Consider the following 12,967-nt stretch of genomic DNA (forward strand, 5'->3'; position numbering starts at 1 on the left):
ATATGTACATTATAAAATTATTTTAAAGTATACGTTTAATTTTTACTTCTATTAAAGTGAGAATATAAATTATTCATACATAAATCACTAATTCGATTCTTCAGAATATACTACAAAACTACAGTATTCTTTCTGCTTTTAAAATCACAAAAAAAAAAAAAAAATATATTAATTCTTCGATATAATTATAATAATTTTATGCATTGTATTCTTTACCATTTCTGTATCTTGAAAGTACAGGCATAGGTTTGTTTGTATGTATATGTATGACATCCCACAATGACCATTAACTCCAGTTGGAATACTCTCTCAACCTTCTTGTGCTTGGAGAGAAGGAAGTTCTGCAACACTTCTACAACGTTTCTGCATCAATCTTTGTTTTTAGTATCAAATTTAAACGTTGGCCGACTTAAAAGTTTCTCTTGGACTTTGTTTGTCATGTAGTACTAATAGAGAGTGCTTTTTTTTTAATCAATTAATTTCTTAATAAAATTCGTAGTCAACCCATTGCTAATATATCAATTATATCAAGTACATATTCTTATAAGTTCCCTTTTAGAGTCTGAAGATTGTAAAGGAGTGCAGTATTTCACGAGGCCACGCAATTCTAGCCGTGACCTACATATTTTGCCACCAGAAACGCAGACAAAACCAACTGTAGATTAAAGTTTTCTTTCCGCTAACTTACGTCAGATCCTAGGAAAATATAATAAATCGGTTTGTGTTTTTACAAGTCAACACCATGTTTGTTTCAATGAGACATTAATTATTTAACAGATTAGTCGTTATAAACACGTGTGAAGATGATAAACACCAGAATTGTATTGATCTCAACCAGACTTCAGACACTGCGGTGTATGTCCTACCTTTTCCAATAAAACTTATGTAGGACAAATGTGATTTTACAATTAGACAAAAGGTTTTATGGAAAGATCACCGGCTACTTATGTTTTCTTATTGTTTTTGATTATCAATGCCATACGTTATACAGGAAGCAATGCAAACAGTTATGTGGCACAGACAGAATGCGTGATTGTCTTTTCTTTCTGATTTTGTTTTTCTTCTACATTCTTTTGTTGAGAAAAGTGAGACGGACTGGCTGAAATACGTCATGCGCTTTTTAAAATGTCACCATATCTTCTTTCATAGCCACGTGACTAAACATTTGTGTATATATTGATGTATTATGTATGCATATAGTCGATGTATGTGTGTACAAAGTATGAATGATTATTAATTTTGTTTTCAAATTAAAAACAAGGGCATGAAACTAAAATGCTATTTAACATTAGACCAGTATTAGTAGATCAGTAGATGTCTCGTCTGTATGAGACTACTTCACTATGGATAACAAAGGGCTAGAAACGACACGGGAAAAAATAAGAGAGATTAGAAACAGGGTTAATACAGCCATTGGAGCACAAGATGACCTGCTAACTACGCAAACTCAAACTATGAAGAGACAGACTGAGAAAGAGATGGGAAGGCAACAGAATGGACGAGACTGGCATTGAAAGAAATTGTATCCGGGACTCAAGGCAGAGGAATAGAGAAGGGCGGTCATCGTATCTTTTTGTGGTGGCGTAACTGCCATCGAACTAAGGGCTCGGTGAAGGTAAAGAAACTAGAACAAATACAAAATTGAGCCGCGAGATTTATAACGAAAGAATATTTCTATATGATTAGAGTAACACAATTAGTCAAATCACTAAACTTAGAGACACTAAAAATTACTTACAAATAGAAAAACAAAACCTAATGAAATACTCAGAAAGACACAAAGATAGAGACACATTTCTTATTCCGTACGCTGGAACAAATTCGTACAAGTGCCACTTCTTCCCTAGTGCCATTAGAGAATGGAATGGGTTGCCTGCATCAGCTAGGAACGCCAACGACTTAGCAGAGTTTAAGTTATAGATTAACATGCATGACTAGATTGACACATGAAATGCGTAGGACGTGATTATCTTTTTTCGAAGTAACGTCTGTAATATATAATATGATTTGTAGAGTTGTTTTGACATATAATTTTAAATTCTTTGAAGGACAGCTAACCTTTAGTAATCCTACGTCAGACACCCACTCCTCCTTAACCGTTGAGCGATCAAGAGTAAAATGTACAAAGAGATGTAAAGCCTGTTAGTGTAGCATGAAATGTATTAAGGAAGGTAACTCTGAAATTGTCAACGCTGGGTTGCGCTAAATGCGAACAAGTTAGATTTGTCAAATAAACAAAATTGGAGAACAAAATAAAGAAACAAAATTAAAAAAAATTGTCGTAAGATGTGTTATTTTATAGTTTTAGATCATTCTTATTGCTTTGTTTAATATGGCTTTATTTATTACTTTTTAAGAAACGTGAATTGAAACCATGAGTACAACATACTCGTCGATGATTAATAGAAAGTAGGCACAATGAAATAGTAGCACAGCCCTATATCTCTTAATGGATAAATTAAAGCATGCATAATGCATAGTATTACTTAATTAATTACATCATGTTAAAAATATGTGAAAAAAAAACTTAAAATAGCCCTGGCAGAGATCCCCAAAAAGAGGCATAAGTCCAGGACTTGACAAGAGCCCATTGTGTATGAAACCTTTCAATTATGTCTCCCAACGTAGGCCTATATGGTAAAGAAGGGCGCTCTAATTACACAAACAATTTTGTTGTGTTAAAGAAAGAAAAAAATGCCAGGACAAAGTTTGTAACAATCGATCTGTTGCTCTGTTTTCTGTTGCGTCCAAAAGTCAAAAGCAATCGAAGGGTGTTATATTTAAATCTCAGCAGCTAGATGTGCCTCTGAGAAAAGTGATCTTCACTGAAACAAGAAACTTTAACAATAATGAAAGCGGGAACATGAGACCACAGAAGTAACTTGATCCGAAGGTGTTGATCCAATGTGCTTCACGTGCAGTCTGTCAAGACAAAAACACCACCATCCTATTCTTACTGATTTATCGATGGCGCTGTACCTCAGTTACATGACAGATTTCATAAAGATATCTCAAATTTTCATTCAAATTCAAACAAGATAGAGTTATAGAATGATACCAAGCTTTTAAGGCTTATCTTATAGTGGTAATATTAACCAAAAATTCACAAAGGGTTATTATTTCTAAGAAACATTTCATACACACATTAGGTCTGTACTCGAAATATGATTTTAAATTAACAGCTACGTTTGATCAATTATCGAGTTTTTCAGACAATGTCAATGCGTGCATGTTATTTCTACTTTGCTCCAGACAACAGAATGGTCGGAGTAGAAAGAAATCGCCTACTGAAGCAGTTGTTTGTTAGTATGAGAAACCTGATAGTCTTTTCTGACTTTGAAGACGTCGTGAAGACCTAAGTATTGAGTGTCATGCTACCATTGATGTCGTAAATTAAATGTGACGACACTAGCGCTATTACCAGTGACATACTTGCATTGGAATGACCTATTAGTACATCTACTGATTTATAAATTGATTTCTTTCATCTAAAATTAGGATGACTACCTGGCCGTGCGGTAAGCGCACTGGAATGTCTTTCGGTCATCTCGATGGTCCCGGGTTCGTATCCTGCCAGCCGCCATCCCTGTTGTCCTGCGGGAGGTTTGGACTAGGAAGTAGATTATCTTCAACTCTGAAGAAACATTCGAAACATGTCAAACATTTTGCCAACACTTACCTTACAAGAAAGGGGGACAACTTTAACTTGAGGCTCAAGCCCACTCCTCATAATCAAATAAACTGGTTCATTATTTTTTTCCCTTAATGACCTTTTTCTTATTAATAGTCCACATCTTAAAAAGACAACGTCTCTGTACCAGTGTTTAATATTCTACATTCGATCGACATTCCTATTTCATCTTGGAAATGTCACGTAAAAGTGAAGCTACACGATGTTTTTCCATACGTAACAATGGATGGCGTTACTATGGCAGCCCAGCTGTTTATTGAGTCTCACTGCCAATGGCCCTGACAAGTAAAACTAATACCATGCATTCTGAAATAGTTTTAAAGAGGATCTAAAAATGACTTACTGTATACTTCATGTCGGTAGGTAGGTAAGTTTCAAATATTTTATTTATCGTCTTATCAGTTCAACAAATCTCTTCAAGCTACCAATATATTAAACAAGATCTTCAAAAGACCATGAAACAAGATCTTCCAATTATAATTTAACTTCATGGGCGTAGCCGGGGGGGGGGTTCTTGGGGTTCAAACCCCCCCCCCCCCGAAATGAAATCCCCCCCTGCGGAGGGGGGGGGGACGGAATTAAGTGACTGATTTTTGCTTTCATTTTGTTTATTTTAGGTGAGATTTTAATACTAAATCATCACTTACCACAGCACAGCCGATGCAGTTTTGAGTTAAAAACCCTCTATCAGGGGGTTTTGAGTTTAAATCCCCCTACCAGGGGGTTTTGAGATTTAAAAAACCCCTATCAGGGGGTTTTGAGATACAAATCCCTCTACCAGGGGGCTTTGAGTTTAAAACCCCCTACAGGGGGTTTTGAATTTTAAACCCCCTACCAGAGGTTTTTGCAGTTAAATCCCCCTCTTCTATAAAACAAAACAAAAAAAATGCAAACAACAATCCCCAAATTTTGATTTTAAAACCCCATCCAAAATTTACGATAACCCCATCTTCAATATAAAAAAAGCAAATTACACACTCAAAATTCTATGAGCGTAGCCAAAGGGGTTTTGAGTTTAACCTCCCTCCCCCTTCCAGTTGGGGTTTGAAGCTAAAAAGTACCTCTTCAATATAAAAAAAAAGCAAATTACACACTATAAAATCTATGAGCGTAGCCAAAGGGGTTTTGAGTTTAAATCCCCCTCCTCCAGATGGTTTTTCTTTAAAGTTTAAAACCCCTCCAGATGGTTTTCAGTTTAAAATTCCCCTACAGAGCGTTTAGAGTTCAAAACCTCTCTCTTCAATATTATTTTAAAGCAAACTACAGTCACCAAATTCTTTGATCGTAGCTAAATGGGGTTTTGAATTAAAAACAAAACAAAAAACTCCAGAGAATTTTTAGTTTCAAACCCCTCAACAGATGATTTTGACGATAAAACTTTCCTTTTCAATATAAAATCTAAAGCTAAATACAGGCATGTAATTCCAAGAGCGTAGTCAAGAAAGGTTACAAATTTCTACCAGTGGCTTGGGCTCCATTAATTAAGTGTGAATAGTCTTCTGCCGAAATTGAAAATCATTAAATGTGTCTCAACAAAGATGGCTAAGACAGATTTTAGGAGTCAGTCATAGAGATCGGGTCTAAATCAAAGAAATCATATGCCGAATTGGGAGTCGAATCCTTAGTAAGGTTGTGACAGAGCGTCGCATGAGGTTTTGCGGGACATGTTCTCCGACAAAATGAATTACGCAAAATAAGAGTTGCGGAAACAGCTTGCCGGAAAATGCGCCGAACGGCGCGAGAGGGTCTAAGTCAGTAAGAATAGCACATTAGGTTTTTGAAATAATACTTTTTAATAGCAAGATAATGCACTGTAGATACCTCAGAATATGCATTTTGTTGGCTTTCAATACAAGAAATAGTGCTCGGCGGCGGGGCTTCGCCCCGCGCTGGGGGAGCGCTGCGAACTCCCCCAGACCCCCTTGCTAGCAAGGACGGGGAGTCTACAATAAACAATAAACGTCTTCCGAAATGGTCAGAATGTAATAAAGATTAATTATGTACACACACACACATATATTTTTTTTTCGCGAGGGGGGGGGGGAGGCCCCCCCCAAAAAAAAACCCTCCCCGAAAAAAAATCCTGGCTACGCCCATGTTTAACTTACACACTAAAAGTGGATAGAAACATTTCAGTTACTACAAATAAAATAACATTCCACATCATGCATAGGTGGCTGCCTGGTCGTGTTGTATATTCTTTGGATTGTTGTGTCTATGGTCCCAGGTTTGAACCTTGCCAGCTGCCATTCCCTACCCTCCCGTGGGCGGTTTGGACAAGGATGTAGTCATGTTCAAATCGGAAGAAACTTCTGAAACAAAACAAAAACAAGCACGCGACCAAACGAATGACTTAAATCAAAACCTTGAATTCTTGTTACCAGTTACATGGCTACATTGTCAATATACTCAAACCACACACCGGTCATTTTCACAAATGAAAAAAACAACAACACATAAGTAGTCATCCACAACAAAGGCCACATGGAGTTATCCAGAGAACACGTCATATTTATTAAAATAGACAAATAAAAAAGTATGAAGATACTGATAGTCGTCAGCTCAACGGAAAGGTGTCAAACTGTAGATCTTGAGATCATGTCGAGGGAAGCTAGACGTTTTCAAAGTAGGAGGCAGTGAGAGCGAATCGAATTAAATTTTCTGTTTTATTTTGTCTCATGTCCATGACTCGCTGACGTAGAATAGGGCGCTCAAGTATTGGTCTTTCAACTGAGCTTCCGGTTTTCCCAAACTCGTGGTCTAAGTCTAGCAAAGATCAAAGCATTCAATCAAAAGTTTGCCATTAAATCTGAAATGTAGGTAGATGACTTTAAAGGGAAACTCCGATGGTTTTTCAAATTTGAGTTATTGACATATTTGAATTCTGCTGAAAAAGTTTTAATAGTAAACATTATACCATTTTTTATTTAAATGCTTAGAAACATTTATATTTAATAAATTAGTAAATTCTTGACATCTCAAAAAAACGGGGTGCTTTGAGATTTTGTCTTAGGTTAGGCATACGTCACTTCCATCAACAATACTGAAAAGGAAAAATAGATTTAACCAATCGTATCGCTTCATTCTTTCAGGCTCTTGGGCTTAGTGACGGCCTATTCCAGAGCTATGGTACAGTTACAAATACATGTATAGGTAGATCTAAAAGCATTTGGATAACCAACGCGAGAAAAAAAAAAGTAACAATGTCATCTTAGCCTTTCCCTGTCCCAAGAAGTAAATAGATCGTGTGTCTGACTGATTCGAACAAACTGGTCAGTGTAAGGCTAGTCTACACTACGTGTAGTCGGTCATGACAAGACAACCAAGCGATAGTGTTTGTTGTGTGTTGAGTAGTCTGTCGAGAAAATACACACTGCCGTGGTAAGTCAAGCATGTAAATCTACTTTTAATACGCATTTTTTCTTTGCTTACAAGATTCTAGATCTAACTGCATAGACCAGGGGTTCTCAACCTGTGGGTCGCGACCCCTTTGGGGGTCGAATGATCATTTGTCAGGGGTCGCCTAAGACCATCGGAAATTTGGGTTTTAAAAACATTTTATTTATTGATCATCTGAATTTTTGTAACAAGCATAGTTGGTACCATAGGTGGTATACATTTTTATTAGATATAACAAAACAAAGGGACATTACCCGGATTGTTTTAAACTATGCAAATGAAACCATCGTCAAACAAAAATTTAATAAAAAATGAGGGGACATATTAAAGAAGGATATTTTCTAGAGGATAAAGATGGCAATTAAAGTTAATGAGTGTAACATCACTGTTGGAGGGTAGACATGTATTTTGTTCTTTGATAGTTACTTCTTTGTACTGAGCTTAATGGCTTCAACGTGTTCTGTTATTTCCCACTGATGTGACGTGGTTGTTATGAGGCAAGGTTCAAAAATATCCGACCTGGTACTGCCTGGTAGACATCTTTGTCGCCTTAAATAATTAAATGTTTCAATAGAAGGATCAAATACGTTAGGCCTTGATTTGTCTGAAAAGATCCGTTCGTCCAAATGAAACTTCAACTTTGGCAAACAAAACTGGATGAAAATAAAACTTATATCTTGCCAACTTTACATGCTTTCTGTGAGGAAAAAGGGGAATTTAATCTGAAAGACAGACTACAATGGTCATTTCTGTCATAGAACATTACCACTAGCGTGCGCGTGACATTTTTCATCAAAAGCGATGCAGCTAAAATGATTGTTTTTCAATGTCAGTAACACAATTCTGGATCACATTTTTGCAGTCATATCCCATTTTGAGATTGTGTTTCGCTTCTTTATCCATTTCTAACAGTAGGCATATATTTTTGAGAAGCAAGGTTTTCCAGCCTGTAAGGTATCAATTCTAAATAAAGAAAATGACTTGATGCTGAAGATGACATCCATTGAGCTCTTACAAAGACTCCCACAAGAATCCAACCAACGTTGGCGTATTTACAAATGTGTAGCAATGTAGTTGACCTTATTTAATATCATCCCCCATGTTTCGCCATACTTTTCAAATTGTCACACAAGTCTGTGCACATGAAGATGGTGAATACGCAATAGAAAAGTTAATAAATGCAAGTCATAAAATATACTTTTTGATAGCAATGTAATTATGAAAGACATTTATTTGACACTCATGACAATGACATAAAGCTTTTTCCGTGTTCAATGTCTACCACTGAAACTACATCCAACAAATCAGATAGAGACATGACGAGAACAATTTTTTACCATTAGCAAATTTTTCATTGACCTAGGGCTAGGAACGAAAACGAACAAATACGGTTGGGGGTCGCTGTCTAGTGGGGAATCGTTTTAGGGGTCGCGGCAACAAAAAGGTTGAGAACCGCTGGCATAGACGAAAATATATTTCTTTAACGAGAATGTTAACTTTTGCTGTATTGTATGTATACAATAAGCCAATATATTAAATTAGTAGGCTAGTGTGACGTCACATAGAAACCCGGTGAAAGTCTGATGCGCAGGAAAATTACGTCAGAAAAACATCAATTACTAAGTTATTATTGCTAATTAAAAAAAAAGAATAATATATTCATTATCTGTAAATCAAAACACTTATTATATCAAAAATTGTCAAAACTATCGGTGTTTCCCTATAACTTGAGATTAAAAAAACGGGGGGGGGGGAACTACGAAAACCTCCTCTATTAAGCTCATAAACAAACTCTTACGCAGTAGCAGGGACAGTGGCACAAACATCAAAACTTCTTTGACATCTTATTTTTTCTTCCTTTTCTAGCCATATCACTGTACTGTAGGCTCTTCCTTAGCTAGTGCCGCAGACAGTAGAAAATGCTTCTCTAAATATTTTATCTACTGTCTTAGTCTTACAATGTGCAAGGGCCAAAATGTAGGTAAACATAAAAGACAACACAACTTGAGTCTTGATGCGGTTTCAACTTCTCTTCCTGTGTCCACAATCCAATTCCTCTGACCACATATTTCCCTCAAGTGTCTATCATAGTATTGGTAAGATGCCAAAACCGACATGAATAATGAAAATATGGATAATTAATAATTATAATTATTTTGTTTCTGTTGAGCTCCATGGAGGCGCGCTGGCTGAGAGGTAAAAGGGCTTAGCTTCAGAACCAAAGTGTCTCGGGTTCGAATTCTGGTAAAGACTGGGATTTTAAATTTCGGTATCTTCAGGGCGCTTGGCGTCCACCCAGCTCTAATCTATATTAGAAAGTTCAAAGACTCAAAACAACAAATATTTACTGTGTTATGGCTCTTCCGCTGTGTCGAATGTAATCAATGCAATGATCATGGGGTAACCTTCAAATATATCAGGAACACTGGCGAAATGTCAAACAATCAATATAAGTAGTCGACGATAGTATCAAACAATCCTAAATACTTTAATACTTAAGAAGGGATCCGTCCAATGTCTTTCAGTAAAGCCGTATATCTATTATTGGTTAGTTCTACTGCTCCACACAAAGCGTCTTGTTTGAAGCGTCACTTAGAGCGTTCTCCTTTTTTTTTAAAAGATCTATCACGTCACTTGTTGCTAAGTAAAACTTTCCCCTTATTTCCGAAACAAATACAAAATTCTAATCATGTCATAACAACTCCTCCCCCTCCCGCTAAAAAAAAATTATCTACTGTCTTAGTCTTACAATGTGCAAGGGCCAAAATGTAGGGAAACATAAAAGACAACACAACTTGAGTCTTGATTGCGGTTTCAACTTCTCTTCCTGTGTCCACAATCAAGTTCCTCTGAACACATATTTCCATCAAGTGTCACTAAGTGATACTGTCCAATGTGATGTCCCGTAGGTGATCGCAGACGTAGTTCCTTTGCGCTAACATGTGTCTAACTATACTTCGTCACATCACGCTCCAGAGGTTACACCGCTTTCCCTCACACGTCAGGACAGACATTTGTACCTAGTATGACAAATTGACATTTATCACCACTCGTTCTCCCACTATACACCTAATGTTTTTTTTCCCGGGCATTTACAAGTGTATTTAATTTAACTCTCTCCACTTACTTGTTACACCACGACCTAACTCTTTACTAATTTATGATTATAATCACATACAATAAGTGAAATCATAAAAACTAACTCGTTCCGTGGTAAAACTACATCGTCGCCTTATAAATGAATGCACTTTCTATTCCTACAACCACACATACAATTCATACATACTACAGAAATAAATAATTACCAGCCAAACTGAGCCAATGTAATATTAACCAAATTACAAACTCAATTCTATTTCCAATTACATACATTATACCATAAATATACTATACCAAAATAAAAACTAAAACAACCCAATACCCGTCTAGTTATGACTACTATCCAAGCCAATTAATGCAGAATGAAATAATTGAAATAACATATATTTACATATTTATATACATACGATAGTCGTATAGCGTTATGTCATATCCACTATCTGCCCGAGCCATGCATTTGTTCTCTCCAACTGGAGTTTACATCTCTTCTTACTCCCCTATCTAACTCATATGACCTTCTTCTACCTGTGTAGTCATCTCTTCTTACTCCACTATCAAACTCATATAACCTTCTACCTGTGTGGTCATCTCTTCTTTCATCACAGTCGGACCTAGGCCTGCGCCTCCTATCCGAACTCGCAATCTTCTGTTCAGACTGTTCTGCTCTATTCCAACAATCTCTAGCGACGTGCCCATGTTTGTGGCAGTTAAAACAAATTATGTTTTTTATAAGTTTTTTTCTTTTCTTGTTGCCATACCTACTTCTCCAACTTATAACCTGTTTGTCAGTAGCGGCTCTGACACCTGCTACATTTACTAGCAGGACATTTTTAGATAACCTCGGCATGGCTACTCCTTCACAATACCCTGTATACAATGGAGATCGAAGGAACACTTTGCATGCTTCGAACCTCTTAACTGCGCCGTCTGCCAACCTGACTGATTTGGTATAGCCTAAATAATCCTTAGATTTCACTAATCCCCCTCGAACCGCGAGTGTACTGCTAGCTGTGTCCCGGATCACATTTACCTGTTTATTATTAATCACGCCCGGATATAATTTAAATCTATCTTCCCCACAACAACGTAGTTAATTTCTCCATCTGGTTCACTATCACGATCCCTACCTTGGATGCTCCTTACAAAATTAACCCTATCCGGTGGCCGATTATCCCTCTCCTGTCTACGGTTTCTCTGATTACCTCTCCTATCACTAGTGCCACTATTACCCTGTGTATTCCCATTGCCAGCTCCATTCCCTTTGTGTTTCCTGTATGCCATGTGTCCCTGACAGTTAAAACATATCACTTCACTGCGGTTTCTATCACCCGTTTTCGGTCTATCACTTCTGCTATCATAACTTTCCCGACCAGTGTACCCACGTTCCCTGGACCTGTCATTTCTTCTACCATAATCCCTATCATTGCTATCATTTCCCTTTACATAGCCTACCAGGTCAATGACTTTTCTGTGGTCTCTAACTGAAAGTGGGTTGTTTGGGTAGGCGTTTTTAAAGGTCCTAATGATTTCTACCAAGTCTTCAATTGTTTTAGGGTTTCTTTCCTTTATAAAGGACTGTAGCTGAGGGTCGCACTTGTTGAAAAAATTGTCAATCAGAATAAAGTTCTTCAACCCCTCGTAGGTGCTCTCTACATTCTCGAACCCGAGCCATTTATTGAAGAAGTCCTTTTCTGAGTTGATGGTGGTTTGTGGATCAACTTGGCTGGATGGGGTGTTTTCGTAATATTTTTTCCGGAATGTTGCCGCGTTGTGTCCGTACGCATTTAGTAGTTCCTTTTTAAGCACCTGATAGCTATTTTGCATCGAGTGGTCGTGGTTTTGGCAAATCGTGAGGGCTTGTCCATGCACGAAGTCCAACAATATTTCGGACCACTCCTTCTCTAGGACGTTAAACTTCGCTAGCTTGATTTCAAAACGTTTTAGATAGTCGCCGATGTCGTCCTTGTCTTCCGCAAAAGGTTGAATTTTCTTTTTGATCCATGCGGCGCTACTCTGGTTTTCTATGTTGGCACTATTGTTGCTGTTCCCTTCGGTGGGCACACTTACACCAGCCTCTATCCTCATCTGTTCAACTTGAATTCTTACTTTCCTGTCCGCCTCTTCCTTTTTCTCCCTCTCTACACGTTCCGCCTCTCTAACCTTTTCCCTCTCCAACTTTTCTGCCTCTCTAACCTTTTCCCTCTCCAACTTTTCTGCCTCTCTAACCTTTTCCCTCTCCAACTTTTCTGCCTCTCTAACCTTTTCCCTCTCCAACTTTTCTGCCTCTCTAACTCGTTCCCGCTCTATGCGATCTGCTTCTTCATTTTCTTTTTCTCTGGATCTTTCAGCTTCTCTAGCTTTCTCTCTCTCCAAGCGTTCTGCTTCCGCCGCCACCATCTGCTGCACATAGACAGTTAGTTCTTTGTCGCGCAGTTCTAGTTCTGTCTTGGCCTCTTGAATCAACGTTTTCCTAAAATCTTCTAGGTCGTAACCTGAAGTAGTTCCCATATTACCTTTATGTTACTTTACCTCGCTTGTTTTAGCTAAATTATTTTGAACCAAAGCCTAATAGCTTTTATTACCTATGTTCTATAAATAGAATTACCTTTTGAGCTTACCCTCGCTCCGCGGCTTCCTAATATTTCTCAATTCAACCGAATTAAATTCGTCTCTCTAGACCCTTGGCGAGGACATTGTGATCTGGTCAAAAAAGTTTGTTTTATTTTTTGACAGTGGTTAGCAAGTCACGGTGGGTCCCTATTGCCTTTGTGTTCCTGT

This window comes from Biomphalaria glabrata, chromosome 7 (assembly GCF_947242115.1).
Source record: "Biomphalaria glabrata chromosome 7, xgBioGlab47.1, whole genome shotgun sequence".
Taxonomy (NCBI): Eukaryota; Metazoa; Mollusca; class Gastropoda; family Planorbidae; genus Biomphalaria; species Biomphalaria glabrata.